Source organism: Sapajus apella, unplaced genomic scaffold, assembly GCF_009761245.1.
Source record: "Sapajus apella isolate SASKATOON/1434 unplaced genomic scaffold, GSC_monkey_1.0 scaffold106, whole genome shotgun sequence".
NCBI classification, from domain to species: domain Eukaryota; kingdom Metazoa; phylum Chordata; class Mammalia; order Primates; family Cebidae; genus Sapajus; species Sapajus apella.
The window spans coordinates 1,562,951-1,575,185 of NW_022437046.1; the positions used below are offsets into that span (position 1 = coordinate 1,562,951).

At 53.4% G+C, this 12,235-nt stretch overlaps 1 protein-coding gene and 1 non-coding gene across 8 annotated transcripts in view; one reads left to right on the top strand and one right to left on the bottom strand.

Annotated features, from left to right (window-relative positions):
- Positions 1-12,235, bottom strand: part of PDE2A (phosphodiesterase 2A) — a 100,277-nt gene that overhangs the window by 43,125 nt on the left and 44,917 nt on the right. The gene's annotated exons all lie outside the window — the stretch shown is intronic.
- Positions 2,710-2,771, top strand: LOC116537125. Its single transcript, XR_004262967.1, has one exon. It is a non-coding gene; the product is annotated as a U7 small nuclear RNA (small nuclear RNA).

Consider the following 12,235-nt stretch of genomic DNA (forward strand, 5'->3'; position numbering starts at 1 on the left):
CACACACACACACACACACACACACACACACACACACACACACACACACACACTGGGATATCTTGTGGGACTGTCGTGAATCTGTGGGTCCCTTAGAACCCCAAAGCCCTGAAAAGAGGATGATGCCCTCCCACCAGACCCTCAGACCCTCTATTCAATTCAAACTAAATTTTATGTTGGAAATGAAAATTAAAATAGCTTTTGTGTGTTTTTTCTGATTGCAGAACTCTGGATACACTCATCAAAACTGACCTGTCCTCTCACTCTGTGCAGAACTCCCGCTTTGCTGGTGACCTAAGCACATGTGCAGGCTGCCCATTAGTGGTCCATAGGGGCGTGTCCCTAGGGGCCATCACATGATCGTGGCAGACTATGTTCCCTGGGTCACTGAGAGAATGTCCGTGTGAAAGTATGTAGGTCTGTGTTTCTGTGGGAGCCTGTAACCCACGTGGTTTGTGAGAGTGTAAACACACGTGAGTACCCTGTGTCTATGTGTGTGCACTGGCCATCTGCACGTGGGGGTGACCATGTGGGCCTGCGCCCATGCATATGCGATTCAGGTCTTTGATGTCCGTGTGACAGTGGTGCAGTGAGTGCACGGCTGTTGAGGGGGCTGTGAATGTGCTGGTGGCTAGCCTTGTCTCCAAATGAGTGAGTGAACGTGTGGCTGAGACTGGTGGAATCTGAGAGGGTCTAATTCTCCTCCTCCGTGCACCCCTGTCACTTCTTCCATCCCCTCCCTCAGATGTGGGCTCATCTGCCTGCCCTGCCACACGCCACATGGACTGAACAAGTCCTTGGACCTTCCTGGGCTCAGTTTCCTCATCCATAAAATGGTCCCTTCCCCTAGAGCTGCTGACAAGATTAAACTGAGCCATCAAACTTTTTCCTAAACTGATTCCCAGCAGGGGGGTGGGGCCACCTGTGTGGACATTAAAAAGAAAGGAGCCCAATCCTCTGGGCAGATGCAAGTTGGAGGGGCAAGGCCTGGTGAGGGAGAGCGGGTTGAGTTTCAGTGCCGCCCCACCTCTGCTGGAGCTGCTGTGCAAGGTCTAGCCCACATAGTTAAGAGGCTTTGGCCTTGCAGGTGACCAGGAAAGGGCAGCTCCCTTTCTTCCTGCCCCACCTTCAGATGTGCAGCCTGGAACTAGAGGGTCTCTGATGATAGGACTGCAGTGGACACATCCCAGATGAGGCTCTGAGGACACTCACCCCTCCCCACTTCCCTGGGGCCCTGTCCTCTCCACCTACCCTCCAGCACTCCCTCCCCAAGGCCCAGGAGAAGGCACTTCAGAAGACACAGGGACTGACCAGAGCTGGGATTCAGAGCTAGGCTAGCTGGGGCCTCTGAGAACCCCCAATCCCACTCCCATTTTTGGAAAGGGAGATTGAGGCCCAGAGAGTGGCAGGGACCGTCCCAGGGATGCAAGTGAACCCAGGAAATCCAGCCTCCTGTTTCAAGGCCTCTGTAGCTGGGTTTGAGATAGACCCAAGCTGGATTCTGTTGGCTCCTGAAAGAAGCCCAAAGAAGTGGGTAGAGGTCCCAAAAGACAGGCACTTCGACACCTGTGCCTCCGCTGTGGGCATGGACTCCTATCCACCCCAACACTCCTACGGGACCAGATCCCCTACTGGTGTGATTAACCAAATTATGGGGCTTTTTCTTGAGCAAATTACATCGGCCTAATTGAATGAGGCTGCAGGAGCCTGGGCTGGAGGCTGACAGTGGTGAGGACAGCAGGGGAGAGGAGGGGGCAGGAGTGAGTAGGCGGAGGGGGTGTTGGTGACAACACCCAGGAGGGGACAGAAGTTGAGGGAGAGGGAGAGAGGAGGGCTGTGAGTGTGAGAGAAGATGATACCTCCCTCAGTGCACCCTCACTGTGCTCCCACCGGTGCTCCTGTCATTTGGAGGCCTGGGGTGCAGGCACTGAGGTTACCGCTCCCCAAAAGACCACAGAGCATTTACCAAGTGCAGGTACTGCGTGCACGCAAGCACTGCTTCATGTCATCCTCCCAACAGCCCCCATTTTATACTTGAGGAAACTGAGGCTCAAGAGGTAAAATGATTTGCTAAATGTAAGAGCCTAGACAAGGCTGTCTGACGCCACAGGCCCTGCTCTTCATCAGCACCTACGACATCCTGCTGAAGTGCCCACAGTCTGCCCCCAGGAACCCTTCCTGGGTATTCAGAGAAGGGAGGAGCTCGTCTCTGGGCACAGACACCATTTCTGTCCCCATTCAATGCTTCTCCTCATCTGCCCTACAATCTCCATGCTCCCACATATGGTCAGCAGCTGAGGCTGGGGCTGAGCCCACTTGAATCACATGCAGCCATGTCACCTATATTCAGTCCCTCTCACTCCCATGCAGAGTCCTGCACTGTGTCACACTCACCAACCAGGACAACACAAGGAGACATGACCCCTGTGGCCTTTACACAGCAGGTTCCACCTGCTCAGTGATGCACAGTCATTTCAGCGTCCACAGCGTCCACCTGTCCCACATCACTGGGGATTCACAGGGCCACATACACAGTGATCACTTGCTGCCACTCTGACTCAGGGTCTCCCACATCTTCAGGGTCGCACCCATGTTCCCAAAGCCACCATGTCACCCTCACACAGCGTCAGACACAGTTCCACACTGGCTGTGTGTCACTGTTACATTTCAGCATCATCCAGGACCTCCTGGCCTTAAAAAACAAAAATCCAATGTTACATCTATTTTAGAATTTGTCTAGCAGGTTTTTCAGTCTTCACCGGAAAGCTCCCCCCACAAAAAAAGTCTACCTTTGGTGAAATGACATCATGTCTGGGATTTGCTTTAAAATATTTCAGCAAAGCAACCTGAGAAATGGGAGAAAAATATTTGCAAAGCTTTTATCTGATAAAGAGGTAATATCTGAAATATATAAGGAACTCCTACAATTTAACAACAAGAAAAGCAAACAACCCAATTTTTTAAATGGGCAAAGGACTTGAATCAACATTTTTCCAAAGATACACAAGTGGCCAACCAGTACATGAAAAGACACTCAGCCTCACAAATCATTAGGAAAATGCAAATCAAAATCACAATGAAATGTCACCTCACACTCATTAGGATGGCTACCATTAAAAAAAATAATACCATTTGACCCAGCAATCCCATTACTGGGTATATACCCAAAGAATTATAAATTGTTCTATTATAAAGACACATGCACATGTATGTTCACTGCGGCACTGTTTACAATAGCAAAGAGTTGGAACCAACCAGAATGCCCATCAATGATAGACTGGACAGGGAAAATGTGGCACATATACACCATGGAATACTATGCAGCCATAGAAAACGATGAGTTCGTGTCCTTCATAGGGACATGGCTGAATCTGGAAACCATCATTCTGACACAAGAACAGAAAACCAAACATTGCATGTTGTCACTCAGGCAGGTGTTGAACAATGAGAACACATGGACACAGGGAGGGGCACATCACACACTGTGGTCAGTTGTGGGGGGCCTAGGGAACGGACATCAGGGGGTGGGGAGGGTGGGGAGGGATAACATGGGGAGAAAAACCAGATATAGGTGACGGGGGGATGGAGGCAGCAAACCACATTGCCATGTATGGACTTATGCAACAATCCTGCATGTTCCGTACATGTACCCCAGAACCTACCATACAAGATAATAATAATAAATAAAATTTAAAAAACAGAAAATAGCATGTGTTGGCAGGGATGTGGAGAAACTGAAACCCTTGTACACTGTCAGTGGGAATGTGAAAATGTACAGAAAACAGTATGGAGGTTCCTCAAAAACTAAAAAATAGAATTACCATACGATTCAGCAAGTCTACTTCTCGGTATACATCCAAAAGAATTGGAAGCAGGATCTTGAAGAGATATTTGTACACTGGGCCGGGCACGGTGACTCACAACTGTAATCCCAGCACTTTGGAAGGCTGAGGTGGGCGAATTACAAGGTCAAGAGGTCGAGACCATCCTTGCCAACATGGTGAAATCCCATCTCAACTAAAAATACAAAAATTAGCTGGGCATGGTGGCATGCACCTGTAGTCCCAGCTACTCAGGAGGCTGAGGCACAAGAATCTCTTGAACCCAGGATGCAGAGGTTGCAGTGAGCTGAGATCACACCACTGCACTCCAGCCTGGTGACAGAGCAAGACTCCATCTCAAATAAAATAAAATAAAATAAAATAAAAAAGATATTTGTACAATCATGTTCATAGTAGCATTATTCACAATAGCTAAAATGTGAAAGCAACCCAAGTGTCGGTCTGTCCATACGCCGGAATACTATGTGGCCATAAAAGGAAGGAAATCCTGTTACACGCTGTAACATGGATAAAACTTGTGGACGTTATGCTAAGTAAACTCAAAAGCCAGTCACAAAAAGACAAATACTACATGATTCCAATTACTTGAGGCACCTAGAGTAGTCCAAGTCATAGAGACAGGAAGTAGAACGGTGGGTGCCAGGAGCTGGGGATGGGGGAGAATGGGGCTGCTGTTTAATAGGTGCAGAGTTTCAGTTTGAGAAGATTAAAGGGTTCCGGAGGTTGGTTGCAAAGCCGTGTGAATATACCGACCACGGCTGAACTATACACTTAGAAATGGTTGCGATGGTAAAGTTTAGACTGTGTATATCTTACCACATTCAAAAAATGTTAAGCCTAAGCAAAAAAAAAAAAAAAAAAATGAAAGCACAGGTGGGGCGGGGGGAATAGAGGAAACAAATGAGGCCAAATCCCAACAATTGTTGAACTGGGGTGATGCGTATATGGCAGTTTATTCTATTATTCTCTCTGGCATTTTGTCTGCTTAAACTTGTCCATAATAATAATTTTAAAAATGTGGCAGCCAGGTGGATGGCTCACGCCTGTAATCCCAGCACTTTGGGAGGCAGAGGCAGGTGGATCACCTGAGGTCGGAAGTTTGAGACCAGCCTGGCCAACATGGAGAAACCTGTCTCTACTAAAAATACAAAATTAGCCAGGCATGGTGGCACACACCTGTAATGCCTGCTACTCAGGAGGCTGAGGCACGAGAATCACTTGAACCCGGGAGGCAGAGGTTGCAGTGAGCCAAGATGGCGCCACTGCACTCCAGCCTGGGCAACAAGAGCAAAACTCCATCTCAAAAAAAAAAGATAAAATGTAATCTCCCTTTCCAGCGACCACGTCCTCTGCAGCCCTCACAGCCCAACATCTCCAAAGGGTTCTCCAGGCTCACATCTTCACCTCCCTCACCATTCCACCCAGGCCCTGTCTAACTTCTGGATCCAGCCCATCAGCCTGACTCCTCCACAGGGCCCAGCACAGCATGATCTTCCAGTGCCCATCTAACCTGTGGGCCAGCACCATCCACACACCATCCCTCCCTTCCCTTGAGCCTCTCTCCTCTCTTGGCTTCTGGCTTCACACTCCTGGTCTCCTCTGCCTCCCTGGCCCTCCTCCTGTCTCGTTGCTGCTCCTCCTCACCTCCCAGCCTCTAGACAATGGAATATGCAGGGTTGAAGGCTCAGTCCGAAGTCCCCACCTCTTCTGTTGCCAAGCACCCTTTCTCTGTCATCCCAGCCAGATCCAGGACCTTAACAAACTCTCCATGGCTGTCAACTCCCCAGGTGTATCCCCAGCCTGGCCCCACTGCCCGAGGCACGCCTTCACCTGGATGATTCTTAACACGTCCTTAAAACAGCTCACTCGAATTCTGCCTCCTTGTCCTCCCACCCTACTAGTGCTGACCTTCCCCCCGCCTTTGCCCATCTCAGAAACATTTCCACCATCCATCACTTGGTCCCTCAAGCCAGAATCCTGGAAGTTGTTCTCAGATTCTCCCTCTTGCTCACCTTCTCATTCATCAGCAAGTTCTGCCATTTCCACTTTCAAATATCTCCAAAGTTGGTCCTTATCTCTAACTCTTCTGCCACCCCATCAGCACAGGCACTATCTCCTGCCTGGGCAGCTACAGGAGCCTCCAACAGCTCTGCCCACCTCCTCTCTGCATCCCATAATTTATCCCCCCTCCTCTGCCACACAACGTGCACACATGCACACGTACACACGCTGCAGCCAGAGCAATTTTTTTTTCTAGACAGAGTTTCACTCTTGTCACCCAGGCTGGAGTGCAATGGTGCAATCTCAGCTCACTGCAACCTCCGCCTCCCAGGTTCAAGTAATTCTCCTGTCTCAGCCTCCGGAGTAGCTGGGATTACAGGCATCTGACACCACACCTGTGTAATTTTTGTATTTTTAGTAGAGATGGGGTTTCACCATGTTGGCCAGGCTGGTCTTGAACTCTTGACCTCAGGTGATCCACCCACCTTGCAAAGTGCTGGGATTATAGGGGTTAGCCACTGTGCCTGGGCAGAGCAATCCTTTTTTTTTTTTTTTTTTGAAACAGTCTTGCCCTGTTGCCCAGGCTGGAGTGCAATGGCGCAATCTTGGCTCACTGCAATCTCCGCCTCCCTAGTTCAAATGACTCTCCTGCCTCAGCCTCCTGAGTAGCTGGGATTACAGGCACCCACGACCACACCCAGCTAATTTTTGTATTTTTAGTAGAGACAGGGTTTCACCATGTTGGCCAGGTTGGTCTCCAACTCCTGACCTCATGATCTACCTGTCTTGGCCTCCCAAGATGCTGAGACCACAGGCATGAGCCACCATGCCCAGACCAGAGCAATCTTTTAAAACTATCCTTTGGATGGTGTTACTCTCCTGCCTGAACCCTTCGGTGCATTCCCCTGACAGTGTACTACACAGTGCTCTGTGTGCACACTGCATACTGTCACAACCATTACACAGCATCACACATGTAATATCAGGCTCAGGGTCACACAGTGTCACACATTTGCTTCCACGCACTTGCTGTCACTCCATGTCATGCCTTTGCACACTCAGCCTCACTAGATCATATGCTTGGGACACGCTCAGTTTCACAATCCAGTGTCAGACACTCAAGCCACAGACTCATGACCATACCTGTTACTGCAGCTTCATTTGCTCATGTTTCTGTATTTGATTCTCATGGAGTCACACCCTCCATGTACCCATTGTCACTTTCAATATGACACACGTGGTACAGGCAATGTGCAATGTCACACACTTAGTATCAGCATCACACAATCAACATCACACAGTGTCACAGTGTCACATACCTGGTGGCACAGCCACTGTGTACACATCTGCTGTCACAGAGTGCCTCGTACCCAGTGTCACATACTCAGTGAGTCACCCGCACTCCACACAGTACCTCGTGATCATGGTCGCACACTCGATATCACACCTCATAAGCTCCGTGTCACATGTGCAGAATGCCCCCTGTCCCACAGTGTCTCTGTGTCCCTCTTGGTATAACCCTGGGTTCCACAAGCTCGGCTCCTCATCCCCACCCCACTGGGCACAGTCACCAGGGCTGCTGCCCCGTGTCACGGCTGTTTCCTGTTGTTGTGCTCAGAGTCCTCAGCCTCTGCTTGTTCCTTCAAGGATTTCCTGTTGTCAGGGCCCCCGGCAGGCCTGGCCTGTCTGGGATACACAGCCCTAAGCCCAGGCGCTGGCCAGCAGGAACCCTGGGCCCTCTGCCTCCCTACTCCAATTTGGACTGGATCCATGGGACTGTCCACCCTCCCCCAGTCCACCAACCTGGAGCCCCCATGTGTCTGCACTGGTGCTGGCTTTAGTGGATGGACACAGGAGACGAGCTCCAGGACTCGTGCCACCCCCAGGGTGCCCAGGCCTGTGCTTCCCAGAACAGGGCTCCAGGACAGCCTGTACAAAGCTGCTACAGAGGCTGAGCCACTGCGGAGAGGACCAGCCCGATGCTGGTCTACGGGGCTCCATGTGAAGCTGCTGGAAGCCTGAGGAGGGGGAAGGGGAAGGCAGAGGACAAGAGTTCAAGGTTTAAAGTTGAGGAAGACTTCCCAGAGGAAGTGGCTGAGAGCCGGGAAGCAGGGAGGAGGAGGAGGAAAAGGCAGCCTGAGGAGGGGACACCAGGCTGGAGGCCGGAACCTGGAGGAGACAGGATGGACCAGGAAGAAGAAAGGAATGTGAGAGAGGCAGAGGGCATTTGTGGGATTTGGAGAAAACAGGCTTCTCTCCCATCTGCTCCCACCTCTCCAGCACTCGGCCAGCACTCGGACTCAGGCTCTAGGCAGCGGCCTCTGGCACGCCCTTCCCTCCTGACCTCATGGACTGCCCCAACCAGGGCCCGGTCAAACCCCCTCTCCTGCCCCGGCCAGCCTGCAGGAAGGACACACGGAGGCCAGCGCACACGCTCCTCACACAGCCTGAGATAAATATTTCCCGGGAAACGGAACTTGTTCTCTCAGTGTTTACAGCCAAGGGCCAGGCAGGACGGTGGGGGCGGGGCCGGCTGTAGGAACCTCAGTCCCGGGCTGCAGCTTCTGGCCTGGGCACTGCCTCTGACTTGCCTGCGCCTCTGAGCCAGTCCTGCCTTTCTCTGAGTCTCAACTCCAGGCTCTGGAGGAGGCTGGCCCTCCCTGGGCCTAGGCCTGCCTGCAAGCCTCCCCTAGCTCAGTGTGTATCTTCTCTGGGTATAAGTTCCTGGTGCTTAATGCATCTTCCTTCAGACTAGGCTCCTCAGATGGCAGGACCTGCGATGCCCATCTCTCCCTTTACGCAGTCAGCCAGGGGTGTGGACAGTGGATGGGCAGGCAGAGAGACAGGCTGGAGTGGCAGCTCCAACCACCTCCCTGGCCCCAGGTCCCTGCACGCCCTGGGCCTGTGCAGACCGACAGGTGGGCACGGACAGATGACAGGGCCTCAGGGCCTCCATGGATGCCAGATGCTATGGCCAACTTGTTGGCAGCCGCTCCCTCGGGGCCGTGGGGCATCACAGAGGCCACTGGCTCCTGATGTACAGAATCCAGGAGAAAGCAGCACACCTGGCAGTTAGGAGCTCTCGCTCAGGAATGTTAGACAGCGGCCTGAAAAGTGCTGCCTGCAGGGCCACCTCCAGCCTCACCCAGGGCTCCTTGCTGGTAAGCTGTGCTCCTGTACTGGGAGCCTTCTCCCTCCCACTCCTGCCCACACTCTCACACAAGCTGCTCCTTCCCCAGCGAAGCCCTGCTCCACCCCCAGTGGCAATGGCAATACCCCCTCCAGCCTGGCTCCCGCTCCTGCCTAGCGCTACCCCCACAGCTGGGGCCACATATTCACCACTGGTGGCCTCAGCCTCACCCTGACTCTGGCACCAAGCCTTCCTCAGCCCAGGACTCAGGGGCAGAATGTTTTGGAGCCAGGCTCTAAGCATGAGCCAGCCTCCTGCAGCCCCCTCTGGGGCTGAGTCCTTGTTCCAGACTCCTCTGTCTGCTTGTTCCCAGTCTGCTCTGGTCCTGATTGTCCTCAGTGGATGCTGTCAGCAGCTGATGACATGGACCTCTCTGACTGCCTAGCTGATCTCTGGCTTCTTCCGTCGGTGGCCTTGACCCTCTCCATCCTTCAAAGTTCCAAGGTTGCCTCCTCCAAGTCTCCAAGGTTGCCCCTTGTTGGAACTACTCCAGTCCTACTCACAGCCACTCTTGTTCATTCAAGAAGTATTTATTGAGCACCTACTGTATACTAGGCCTATACCAGGTACCACATGGGCCCAAAAGAGACAAAGGAGACTCAGCCTCAGTCTCTGCCTCCTGGGTGTTCACGTTCCCATGGGGAAGGATAAAGGATACATTACCCACAGCACCACGTGGGGTAACAGGTTTCCCAACAGTGGGCTCAGAGAAATGGGGACTGTGGGTGCCTGGGGAAGGGAGGACACTGGCTCAGCCTGAGGTGGAGGGAACTTCCAGTCTGAGAGAACTTCACAAAGGAGGTGACATTTCATCTGGGCCTTGAAAAGAGAGTAGGTGGAGAAAGAAAGGAAGGCCTTCCAGACAGGTGGTCACTGTGAGCGAAGGCAGGAGGTGGGAGGAGCTGCTGTGTGCTGGGAGTGAGCACAACCATGTGGCAGGAGTGCTGGCTGTCTCGGGGCATGAGGGGACACGAGGGGGCATGAGGGTACCCAGCAGGCAAGGCCAGCAATGCCCTGCCAAGGGGTGTGGTCTTTGTCCCAAGGGCAGCAATAGAGGAGCTGGTGTTGGGTAGTGCATTTCGGTATTTAATCTGGACGCCAGTGCCCTCATCCACGTCACCCCTCCCCATTCCCCCGCCCCAGCTAGGGCTCCCAAGCCCCCATCTGGGCCCTGAGAGCCATCACAAAGAGGGCATTGCTCAGCATGCTCAGTTCACCAACTTGAACTGCCTCAGCCCCAACTTCCAGAGAGACAGTAATGATGCGGAGCCTGGCCCTGAAGGAGGATGCCAAGAGCCCCTCCTCCAAGCCAGCTGCTGGCACAGGGGCCAGGGAACCATCTCAGGAGGGTGTGCTGAACACACGCCTTCTGGGCAGGGATGGGTGCTGGCAGCTCTGCTTTCTTGGCTGCCGCCCAGCCAGTGCCAGGAGAGCATGCCATGCCCATAGAACTTCCATAAGCCTCAGCCCAGCCCTGCAGAGCACTCTGTCTCATGGGGGTACAGCCTAGTCCTGGCTCCAAGGATGGCACCCTCGAGGGAAACAGGGAGGAGGCTAGCTCTCCCCAAGGACCTGCCATGAGCCAGGCCTGGGCTGGGCATCCCACACATACAATCTTTGTAACTTCCCAACAGCTCTGTTGTGCTAATGTCAAATAACAGTAATTATGTCCCAGAATGACAGAGGTTCTTATCCCTGCCTGGCAGGTGAGGAGACTGATGCTCGGGCTGGTTAAGTGACAGGCACAAGGCCACACACCTAGGAAGCAAGGGAGCTGCGACTTGAACCCATGCTCATTTGACCCTGTGGTTTGTCCACTACATGAGGCCATCTTGGCTTCCCAGCCTCCACCCTGACAGGAAGGCCCCTCCTCAGGCTCCCCAGCTCCTTTTCCCTCCAGCTGTCCCTATGGTCTGAGCAATGCCCTCAGGTCCCCACTCTCTCCAGTCCTGCTCTCCCGATGTCAGGGGCATCCCCGCAGGCAGCCCATCTCTTCACAGCAGAGCATGGGCCTGGGCACTCGGGTGGGATGCTGGCAGAACCCAGAAATATAGCAGGCCCTGCCAGGAGTCCAGGCAGACACAAACTGTCTTTGGGACAGGTGTGGGGATGGGGTCAGGACAGAGCTGAGAGCTGAGGAGCTCATGGCCCAAGATCCTTGGTCAGAAGGAGGAGGCAGCAGGACCCAGCCGGAAGAAAGGCAGAGAGAATACAGGGGTAGGAGCAGGTGAGGCCTACCCAGGGCAGCCTCAGGGGAAGGATGAGGCCAGTGGAGCTGAGCAAGGGGCAGAACTTGAACCTGCAGAGGGCAACTCAATGGCCTAGGCAGAGGGGGCTGCTCCAGAGGCATAAGCAGGGAGCCTGGAGCCAACTCCTTCCCTTGGGCACAGCCCCTGTTGCCCAGGAGGGTCTCAGCTTTGCCCAAGCCCCCTCCTCTCAAGGCTCCCTGAGTGGATGACAAATCTAGTCTTTCCTGGCAGGTGGCCGAGGCTGCTGAGACACTGCAGGCTCCCAGGAACACCATCTGTCCCAGCTCTGGGGGGAGCCCCGCCCCATGGGGAATGCCATGGCAGTAAATAAATTAATAATGGCTTTCCAGGCCCTCCCCTCCCGTCTCCCTCTGCCAACTCCCAGCAGCAGGGCCCAGCCCCACTTGGAAACACATTCTCAGGTCTTGGCCCTGTGTCCCAGCAGGGAACCCGTGCTGAGCCCCTTCTGCATACCAGGCCCTGTGTGGGCACCTTCATTCCCATCTTAGTAAGATGGGAAAGAGTGAGCCTCGAGCCTGGGACACATCTGGGCTCCACTGTCAGCTCTGTCCCAATTCACTCGCAGCATGACCCCACTGGGCCTCAGCTTCCCCAAATGTGAAACAGGAATCATAGCAGTCCCTGCCTCATAGGGGTACAGTAAGAATTAAACAAGGGAGGTGTGGAAAGCTCCTGGCACACAGGAGGGCTGATACAAGCAGCATCTTCCTCCCCGGCTCAGCTGGGCCTGGGCAGACTCATGCTGTTCTGGCTGTGGGTCCAGTTCACAACATACACACATACACACACACACAGACCCACTCCTCTATGCCTATCTTCAACATCAGCACCCCACCTTATGTGCTCGTCAAGGCCCCTTCGAGCACTGAAGATTCCTATGAGGCACCCCAAAGGCATGTTAGGGGTTGGGGATGGCACCCCTCACAGGGAAA